Source organism: Coptis chinensis, chromosome 9, assembly GCF_015680905.1.
Source record: "Coptis chinensis isolate HL-2020 chromosome 9, ASM1568090v1, whole genome shotgun sequence".
Taxonomy (NCBI): domain Eukaryota; kingdom Viridiplantae; phylum Streptophyta; class Magnoliopsida; order Ranunculales; family Ranunculaceae; genus Coptis; species Coptis chinensis.
The window spans coordinates 32313974-32324390 of NC_141464.1; positions in this window are offsets into that span (position 1 = coordinate 32313974).

Genomic DNA, 10417 nt, shown 5'->3' on the forward strand with positions numbered 1-10417 from the left:
CACTAACCTGTCACACATAAGAAGCCCAAGTCCAAGCTCGAACCTGACACGACCCAGCACAACACGTCACGATGCGACGTGACTAGACTCAGTTCAGTGCAGGTGGGCACATGCGTGTGTGGCTTTGTGTGCATCCTCCCTCCTAACACAAAAGCATTTGTATCCTAAGGGCATACCCTTATGTTATAGAAAGTCTAGATATACTTTTAAGGTCAGTGGTGGCTTACTAATATGGGACTATCATCACCAAATCACAAAATGAATGACCACTTTGCACACTCACAAGTAGTTTGAAAAACCTAAAGAGAATTCCAACAATCCCCCACTATTTCAAAATACTTATAGTCCCCCACTATTTTGGAATAGGATATTACAAAAGAAAGGGTTTACGAAATGCCAGAAAGAAACAAAATTGCAATGAAACTGGTGCTTTACGGGCTTAAACCAGTCATAGGGTAACATGTCTTATCTCACTTGAAAGTGGTAGATTTAAAATCTTTGAACCAATATTCATTTGTAGTGAAATAGATAACATGCACCCACATTGTTTTTTCATTGTATGCATGTTCTGCAGTGTTGTGCTTTTTGGCCCTGCGCTACGTATGTGTTTATGAATGCTCTAGGATCCATGCCCAAAAATCCATAAGAACCGACCCAGTTCTACATTCATATAGGTGGATTTTCCATCAAGTATACATTACAATTTAAATACACTATCTCATAATAAAATGGACTATGGAATAACTCATCCTTACTCACTGCAATTCTTGTTATACAATATATACAAAAATACTATCTTGCCATAGGGTGGGACGTCTCAAAATTAAAAAAACGATAGTATATCAGGACGATGAGGTGATTTGTTTTTCCTTTTGAACCTACTTCATGGAATTACCAATCACACAGGTCGGGTTTCCATCAATGTCACCCTATATCTTAATCAAAAGTCTCATCCCCCTTGATGTTTCAACCACTTGCCTCCTGCTAATATAAACGATTTTGTCAGAGGATCGGCCAAATTTAACTCTGACCTTACATAATCTAGAGCCACTATTCCATATTCTAATAGTTGCTTTATAGACTTGTGTCTCAAACGTATATGTCTATTTTTCCCATTGTATAGTTTTAATCTTTGCATTTGCTATTGCGGCCTGACAGTCACAATGCATAGGTACAGCTGGAGGTGGTTTTGAACCAATAGGACGATCTGCCAAGAGGTTTCTAAGCCACTCAGCCTCATCACATGTTTTATCTAAAGTAATAATAAACTTGGACTCCATGGTTGAATGAGCTATCAAAGTTTTCTTAGAAGATTTAGAAGCGATTGCACTTCCACCAAGAGTGAAAATATAACCACTAGTGGACTTGATATCATGAGAATCAGATATCCAGTTTGCATCACAATAACCCTCTATCACAGGTGGAGTTCATCTAAAACATATGCCATAATTCATTGTTCCTCTCAAGTACTTGGCTAGTCTCTCGAAGGCACCCTAATGTTCTTTACTAGGACAATGAGTGTATTAGCTTAACCTGCTAACTGCATAAGCATTGTCAGGTTGGTCTATTACAATTCATCAAGTACATAAGACTACCAATAATTTAGGCATATTTAGACTGAGAGACACTATGTTGATTATTTTTCTTTCACTATTTGCCTCAGAAGGTGTCAACACATGCTTACTATCATAATAGTTAAACTTTTTCAAAAATATCTCAACATAATGCTCTTGTGAAAGCGCATAGCCATCATTGTTTATGATGATTTTGATTCCAAGAATCGCATAAACTTCTCCCAAATCCTTTATCTCAAATTGGGAGGATAAGAACTTATGGATCTTTCTCACAATGTCAAGGCTAGGACTTATGATGAGCATGTCATCCACATATAGACATATAATCATATGTGTATTCACATCAAAAGATTTAAAGTAAATACATTTATCAACATCATTAATTTGATATCCATTAGACATTATTACACTGTCAAATTTTTCATGCCATTGTTTTTGCGCTTATTTCAACCCATTTAAGGACTTAACCAATTTGCATACCTTATACTCATTCCCTGGTACTATAGTACCCCCAGGTTGAATCATATATATTTTTTCATCAAGATTACCATTCAAAAATGTAGTTTTCACATTCATTTGATGAATAAATAAATTATGAATAGCAGCTAGACCCATTAGAACTCTTATAGAAGAAATTCTAGTTACATGAGCATAAGTATCAAAATAGTCAATGCCCTTTTTCTGGGAGAATCCCTTGACTACTAATCTAGCCTTGTATTTATCAATGGAACCATATGTTTTTAGTTTCTTTTTGAAGATCCACTTGTAAAGTATAAGTTTCGCCCCAAGAGGTAGATAAACTATAGGGCTGTCAATGGGTCGGGCTAGGCCCGAATCCGATTGGATCCGTATTGATAATATAGGGACTTAGACTTAAAATTAGGCCCGATAGTCTTAATAGGCAACTTCGACACAACTATGTCCGGTCCGTTAGTGGCCCGACCCGACATTTTGATACTTGTAGTTGTATTTTTTATTTATTTTTAAGCTTTACGAGTATAGTTTAGGTTAAACAAAGTTAGAACAAATAGAATGTGTAGTCTGTTTGATAACTTTCTAGTTGCCAGACATGAGACCGAGGTTTGATTCCCATGACCAACAAAGAATTTTTTAGAAATCTATTAGTATATTTCGGACATGGGCTAGGCCCGATCAGTCTTAGGTCCGAAAAGAATTAGGCCGGGCCGGGCTTGGACTTAACAAAACTGTAATCGGACTAGGCCTGGACATACCTAGGTCCGGCTCGAATCCGACCCGTTGACAGCCCTAATAAACTATCTCACATGTATGATTAGATATAATCAAATCTAGTTATGAGTTAATTGCATTTTTCCAGAAATGTGCATCTCTAGAACGGATTGTCTCATTATACGTTACAAGATCATCATCAACGAGAAATGTGTAAAAGTTATCACCAAAATTGGCAGATTTTCTATCTCTTTTACTCTTCCAAATTTCTTGTTCAGAAATTTCAGGATTTGTTGATTGCGGTTCACTAGGAGCAACCAACCTCTCAATGTCAATTTTCAAAAGAAAACACATTCTCAAAGAAATCGGCATTTTTACTCTCTATAATAGTGTTAGCATTTACAAGGTTATTATCAGATCTTACTAGTAAAAATCTATATGCAGCACTATTATGAGCATAACCAATGAACACACAATCAATAGTTTTAGGTCCTAATTTTCTCTTTTTAGGTTCGTTTACTAGAACCTTTGCAAGACATCCCCACATTTTGAAGTATTTCAGGTTAGGTGCATGACCGTTCTATACTTCATATGGTGTCGTATCCCCTGTTTTCTTGTTGGGTATTCTATTATGTATATGGCAAGCAAATAGAATTGCCCCCCAAGGGAGCCCCAGAACTAACAAACATAACATTCATCATTTATTTTAGTGCTATGTTTTTCCTTTCTCCTACTCCATTAGACTCAGGAGAGTATTGATAAACACAAAAAGTGTAAACTAAATATCAATTAAAAAAAAAACACCAATACCTAATCTATCAAAACTTGTGTTTAGATCAATTTCCTACTTTCAAAAGATATTAATGCAATATATGAGTACGGATTTCGTTCCACACCTAAACAATAAGACGATAACTAATTCAACAAGTTCAAATCAAGAAGAAACAAATATGAGAGTAATATTTAAGATGCGAATTTACTACTACGATTATACTATGAATTTAAACTGATACTAACTTAAACTAAGCAATAGAAATATGAATTTGATTAATGGAAAAAATATAGAAGAAGTTTAATCCATCTATGTGATTGTTATAATTATTTTCCTTAGTTATCGTATTAAAGTTTTAGCCTTTACAATGTCACGTAATGTTCTAAAGTAAAGATTCAAACTTGTAAATCCCTAATCAATCCTAGTTATCTCTAAGCAATGAATTAATTAGCATGAGAGATTAGCACCTCCACAAATCTCTTTGATGAAGTTTCTAATCTCTAGTTCGATTTTTATGATTTCTATCTCTAAATTTCATAGGAACCAAACTTATAACACATATAACACCATAAATTAAACTAAATAATCATAACCTTCACATAGGCTTCTTAAAACTCCATCTATTTGGGGGTTTTAGCCTAGTTTCATTGGATTCAATGAGGCAAAACAATATAAAAATGACACAATTAACATAATACTAAAGAATTGAATTGAAACTTAAGGTATTTTTAATGGAGTTTGATGCTATAATATAAACCCTAATTAATTAAACTAATGGAGGAGAAGAGAGATCAGATTTTGCCTTCATCGTCTTCATAAACTAGAGGTTTAGGTTACAATTTTCGTGTATAAGCTTGGGAGCTTCATTTTGGGCCACTAAATCAAGTCCAAAGCTTAACGAATTAAATCTAAAAGGATCTAAATTGCTGGAATTTAGTGCACTGCCATTTTTGTCTACTTTTACTATTCTGATTGGGTCAAGGCGTAGCCAATTAGAAAGCTCTCTCTGAGTCGGTCATTTTGATATGAAATAGACCCTATTATAAGTTCTGAGTCCAAAGATACGGTCTGTTGAGGTTCTGTTGACTTTCTATCATTTTTCTACTTTAGTTGACTTTGACTTTCCAACTTTGATTATGCTTTATAAGACTTTAAACCATATAACTTCTTTAGTAATCATCTTAACTTATTTTTCTATATAAAAGTGATATCTCTATATGCATATTCAGCTCTAAGACCTAAAATACACAAAAACAAGTAAATAATGTACTCACATTATTATAAACATAATTGGCCTAAATGAAATACTATTAAGGGGTTTAAACTACAGTTTTGGGTACTTAGTTATCACACTACCCCCAAACAACATTTTGCTTATCCTCAAGCAAAGATGAGAAATTAAAACAGATAAGTAGCCAAAAATGTAATCTTAACAAATCTCGTTTTGCGGAGTGCGATTGCATTAATCATATGCAATAAGGTTTTAAACCACTAGGAATTCCATAGTGGATGAGTTATAGCCTCGTGAGAGTTTTCCAGAGAAGATACTTGATAAATGCTCAAAAAATATATTTTAACGCTAAATTATTCCTCTTGTTTAGCCATATTATTGGACTAATAGTACTTGTAAGTTGTGTTTTATGACTTTACATGTGAAAAAGAGAGTTTTGCCAAATATTAGAGTTAAAAGGGCAAAAATGAGCAATTTGGAACATTAAGGATCACATGGAAGCTCACGGATAATTATGAATAAGGCCCTAGGATTTGAAGCTATGAAAAGATATGACTTGGACATGTTTTAGAGCTTACTTGGAAGCCCAAGGCAAAATGATCCATTACTTGGACCAAAGCCTACAAAAGAGTAATGAAAGATGGAGCAAAAGAGGAAAATAGACTCATGCATCTGGGATGCATTGATTTATACTGTCTCGTGCATCTAGACGCATGGAACTGACACGACAGACTCCACCTCTTAACAATTTTGGAAACGAAGTTGGAATTGAAAGGAGGTCGATATGCAATAGGAAATTAGGTCCAAAAGCCCATGTTTTAAGATATTTCTAGAGCTCATTCTAACCCTTAGATAAGGAGCATTTCAGTGCTAGTTGTAAGAGGTAATTCACATTATTCTTGTCTCAAGAACTTGAGGCAAAAATTTTTAATAATAAAAGATTCAGTTTTCACTAGCCAGTCTTAATAAATTAATCTCCCTAGTCTTATGTTCTTCTTTTCTTCTTCTTCGTGTTCTTCCTTTTTGATGGAAGGTTAATCTCCTCCTTCAAGGGAGGAGATGAAGACGGTGCTTAGGGTTCGGTGATTCTTCTGGTTCATGATATTCTCCAATCAAGTTAGTTCTTTATATTTTTAGTTATTAGTCTTATTGCCCACACCAGGGGATGGAAGTATAAATAGGGTTTATGTTTTACAATATTAATATTATGTTAGTGTTCTTTACTTTTCTTCTAGTAGTATAGTTCTTTAGAGTTAGCGAAATATTCTTTGTGTTGCCCTAGAAGGGGTAACTCAAGGAGTGGCTGCCTTGGGGAAATATTCTTTGTGTTTGCCTTCAGTGGTGATTCAATGAATATCTGACTAATTAGAAAGTGCTCCTTGATGTTGCTCTCAAAAATGCATTGAATGGCTGCCTGAGCTTACAAAAAAAGAAAGAAGATATTGATAAGTACTAAAAACTGTGTTTTAAACCCCGTAGAGACATTATATTTAGGTCAATTATGTGTTTAATAAATGTAAATTAATTGTATTTTCATGTTTTCGCAGGTTTCAATAGACAACGATAAAATACGTACAAAACCCGCATTTTAGCAAAAAATACAACTGAATAAAGCTTGAACTTGAAATATTCAGTATAGCTCATTTAAAGCTCCAAACTGCCAGCAAAGCTCATGGACTCAGAGAACCATGAAACAAGTTAAAGGATCCAAACTTGAGTCCCTAAGCCAGCTAAAGAAGAGATTTTCGGATAAAAAACTTGGTCAAACTGACCTAAATTAGTCCAAAAGTAAGGAGAAAACTTCAAACGTCAATATCTTCCGTCTCCTAACTCTGATTCAAGTATTTGACCAACTAAAATGATCAACATAGAAAACTCTACGTAACGGTATCTAGCTTCCAAAAAATGGTCGTAATATTTGGAATATGAAGATAAAGCCAAAGCCTGCTACTATTTAGTCCAAGCCCATTGCTATTATAGAGAATAATTTCTAGAATATTCCATAGAATATTTCTAGAATATTTCTAGAATATTTCCTAGGATATTATATTTTATTTGTAACTGTTAGATTTAGATTAGATGGATTGAATCTAGACCGTCTAAAAAACTATAAATAAAATGGTCTAGTTTCAGTTTTTCGGATGGAATGGTTAGCATTCCATTAGTAGGAGTAGAGTAGTTCACTGCTTTCCTAGTGTAATGAAAAATTTAATTTTTCAGTTTTTAATTAAAATGTTTTTAATTCAGTTTTATTTTTTGTTAATTAGAATAACACTTTAGTTATGTGATCTCGGAGCAGAAACTCTGCTCGAGCGAGGATTATATCCTTTAGGGAGGGTGTTCCGATAATTATAACGATTAGGAACTGAGTAACTTCACCCAGAGATGGGGTTCTGAATCGATTCCACGCGCTAATAACGCTCGTTCAGAGATGAAGAGTCGTTATTAGGGATAAAAAATTGAGACTAACTATTTTATTGGAGATATGATTCGCTCAAATAGATTTTCTATCTACGAGATCAAAGTATATTTTATTTAATTTTCATCAATTTCTCACCTAAATCCATTTTCACAAACATCACGTGATCGAATTAGTTTTTGTTTATAAATAAACATTTGCAATTTTATTGAAATGTGAACGAAATGACAAACCCGACCGCTGTTTTACAGACTGATCAGATATTAATAACATAAACATATGAACAACCTTAAGTAGAAATAATTGTTAATGATGTTTCGTCCAAAAGGCCATCAACACTTGCTTGATTGCCTAATTGTAGTATACTTGTGAGAACAACCATAAAGCAGAATGTCACGGATCAAAGATATCAGAGGATTCAAATCTCTTGAATTCCCTCTCATATATATAATCAATCACTAGTTTAGTTTAGTTTAACTTAACATTAGTAATTTACAATATCTACAACCATTGTTTTTAATCCCTCAAACCCCCTTTCCAATCCTTTCCTTATTCACAATAAAACTTAAAAGTGGAACGATGTCCTACTCATATTTTACTCATTGAGGGATAATTAGGTTTTGATTTTGTGTAGTTTTGGTCAACAACATCCATCATCCATCATCATCCATAATCTCATCCCACATACCATTCTTAACCATAAAAACAATGTGTGTCAAATGGCGTCGTTGCCATTTTAAGTTTGTTTTTGTTTAGGTTTTCTTTAAAGATCAGAACTTTGGATCTCGAGGTAATTTTAGCTGCATCATCCATATTTTTGAGAAAGAGAGAAGCTTGAAGGACATCATGAAGACGAGATCTACTTTCCAGGTTAGTCAAATCCTCATTCTTTTCCATTTATTTAGTTAGCAACATTGCATATTAGTTTATTTTACTTTCATTCCATATTAGTTTAAATTGCATTTAGGAACCTTTTTACCAATTAAAGTTGCAAGCCAATATAGTATGTGAAACATCAAACTCTAGTGTTTCTCGCCTGAATCTTGACAAACAAATTATCTTATGTGGGACGTGGTATTTAAGCAATCCCAATGATTCACCATAACCCTAGAAGAGACAACTTTAGACATTCGAGCAAGATAATAGCTGCGAAGCCCAACCTAGTTGACGAAAAATAGTTTTATAAAAAAAAGAAAAGAAAATCCAAAAAAATTTATTAATAAAAAAAAAAAAAAAAAAAAAACCAATAGAATAGTTGCATATTAGTTTAATTACATTCATATATAGTAGGATAGTTGTACGTCATTTTTCACGTAACATTTCCTAGTGTATGCCTCGTTGTTCCATTCGTCATCTGGTAAGAATACAATAACGGACAAGGTCCAACAACCGACTCACAAGAATACTAGACGTGGTTGATATAATGGCCGCACATGAAGATGGAGGTGTTTTGAATCTGAACAATGGTGAAGTTATCCCACCCATGCAAGCAAATCAGAAGAAGAAGCTGAGCGATTTCTATTCACCAATCATTGGAGACCCACCTAGCAGTATTGTTTTTCCAGAAACAGAAGCTAACCAGTTTGAACTTAAAGCATCAGTAATCTCTATGCTTCCTAAGTTCAATGGTTCAGACAATATTCAGCCGTATGTTCACATGAATAAATTTCTATCAGTCTTGAGAACCTTCAAGAACCAGAATATCAAAGATGAGAGTATCAAGTTGATTATTTTTCCACTCTCACTTGAAGGTAAAACATCTGAATGGTTAACTGTACAACTGATCAATTCAATTAACAACTGGGAGAAGTTGAGAACAAAGTTTATGAACAAGTTCTACCCACCCCAGAAGATAGATACCATGCAGCAGGCCATCAATAATTTCAAAGGGAAAACAATATCAACTCTTTTGGAACACCACTGAAGAGTGTTCGTACTATCTTGATACCAGTGTAGAGGCATGCAATATCAACTATTTTGGAAGAAATAACTAGTTCAATCAGAGACAAAATTATTGGAAGCCACATAACACAAATTAGAGGAACTTTCCTCCTGGTTTCCAGAATCAGTTTAATCAGTTCTAGAATAACCAGTATCAATTCCAAGACTGCCAGCAACCATACAGAAATCAACAGTCTTACTAGAGCTAGCAATACCAAGTTAACACAAACAGAGAGTTAATACCAGATCTTATGAGTGGATACACTGCTCTTACGCCTCAATCGAGCAAAGCAATTCTCCCACTTATTGAAGAATCTATCACCACCATTGTCAATGAGTTGAAACAGACAAATCAAAGAACCCAGAAGTTGGTGAATAACTTTAGTGTCATTTAGGGCCAGATAGGGCAAATCGCTGCCGTTTTGACAGAGAGATCGAAAGGAGCATTACCAAGCCGGCCGAGCCAAATTCGAAAGGAAGAAGTCTTGCCTTGAAAGTAAACAACCTGGAGATTACTCAGTCGAATGACCAAATTAATGTTGTCATCACTCTGAGGTAAGGCAAGAAGGTTGATAACAAGATTGTCTATGAATCAGGAAAAGATTCTGTGGAGCCTAAGGTAACTTGTGTTCCCACCATCCCACCCAGTTCTGACATACCAAATATCTCTAATGTTACGCCACCTATTGAAGAAACTGTCGAAATTGAAGAAGTTGAAAGAACTACTGTGGAAGTTAGTAAGAAGAAGCTATCACGAGTGACTCCACCTATCATTCCACTATCTATTACCAAGCCAACTGAAGCTGAAAGAAGAGAATCTATATTGAAGAATCCACCTGCACCATTTCCTTTGAAGATATTGAATAACAAAAAGGAAGACCAATACAAAGAGATTTGTAATGTCTTTTAGAATTTACAGATTAATATTCCATTTCTGACCGCCATCAATCAAGTTACCTCGTCTGCCATATTCGTGAAAGATCTAATGAAGAAGAAGACCAACATTTTGAAAGAAGCTTTTATCGCTCAAAGATGTTCATCGTACCTACAGAATCTAGCGGTTGTGAAACTGAAAGATCTTGTAAGTCCCACTGTTACATGCAGAATTGGAGATTCTTTAGAAGAGCAAGCTTTATTAGATTTAGGTGCAAAATCTTCTACCATATTTCGTATACGAGAAGTTAGGCTTGAAGGATCTTAAACCGACTGATGTTACTTTATAGTTGGCAGATCGATCAGTTAAGATACCTAGAGGAATCATTAAAGATGTCATAGTCAAGATTGAAAATTTC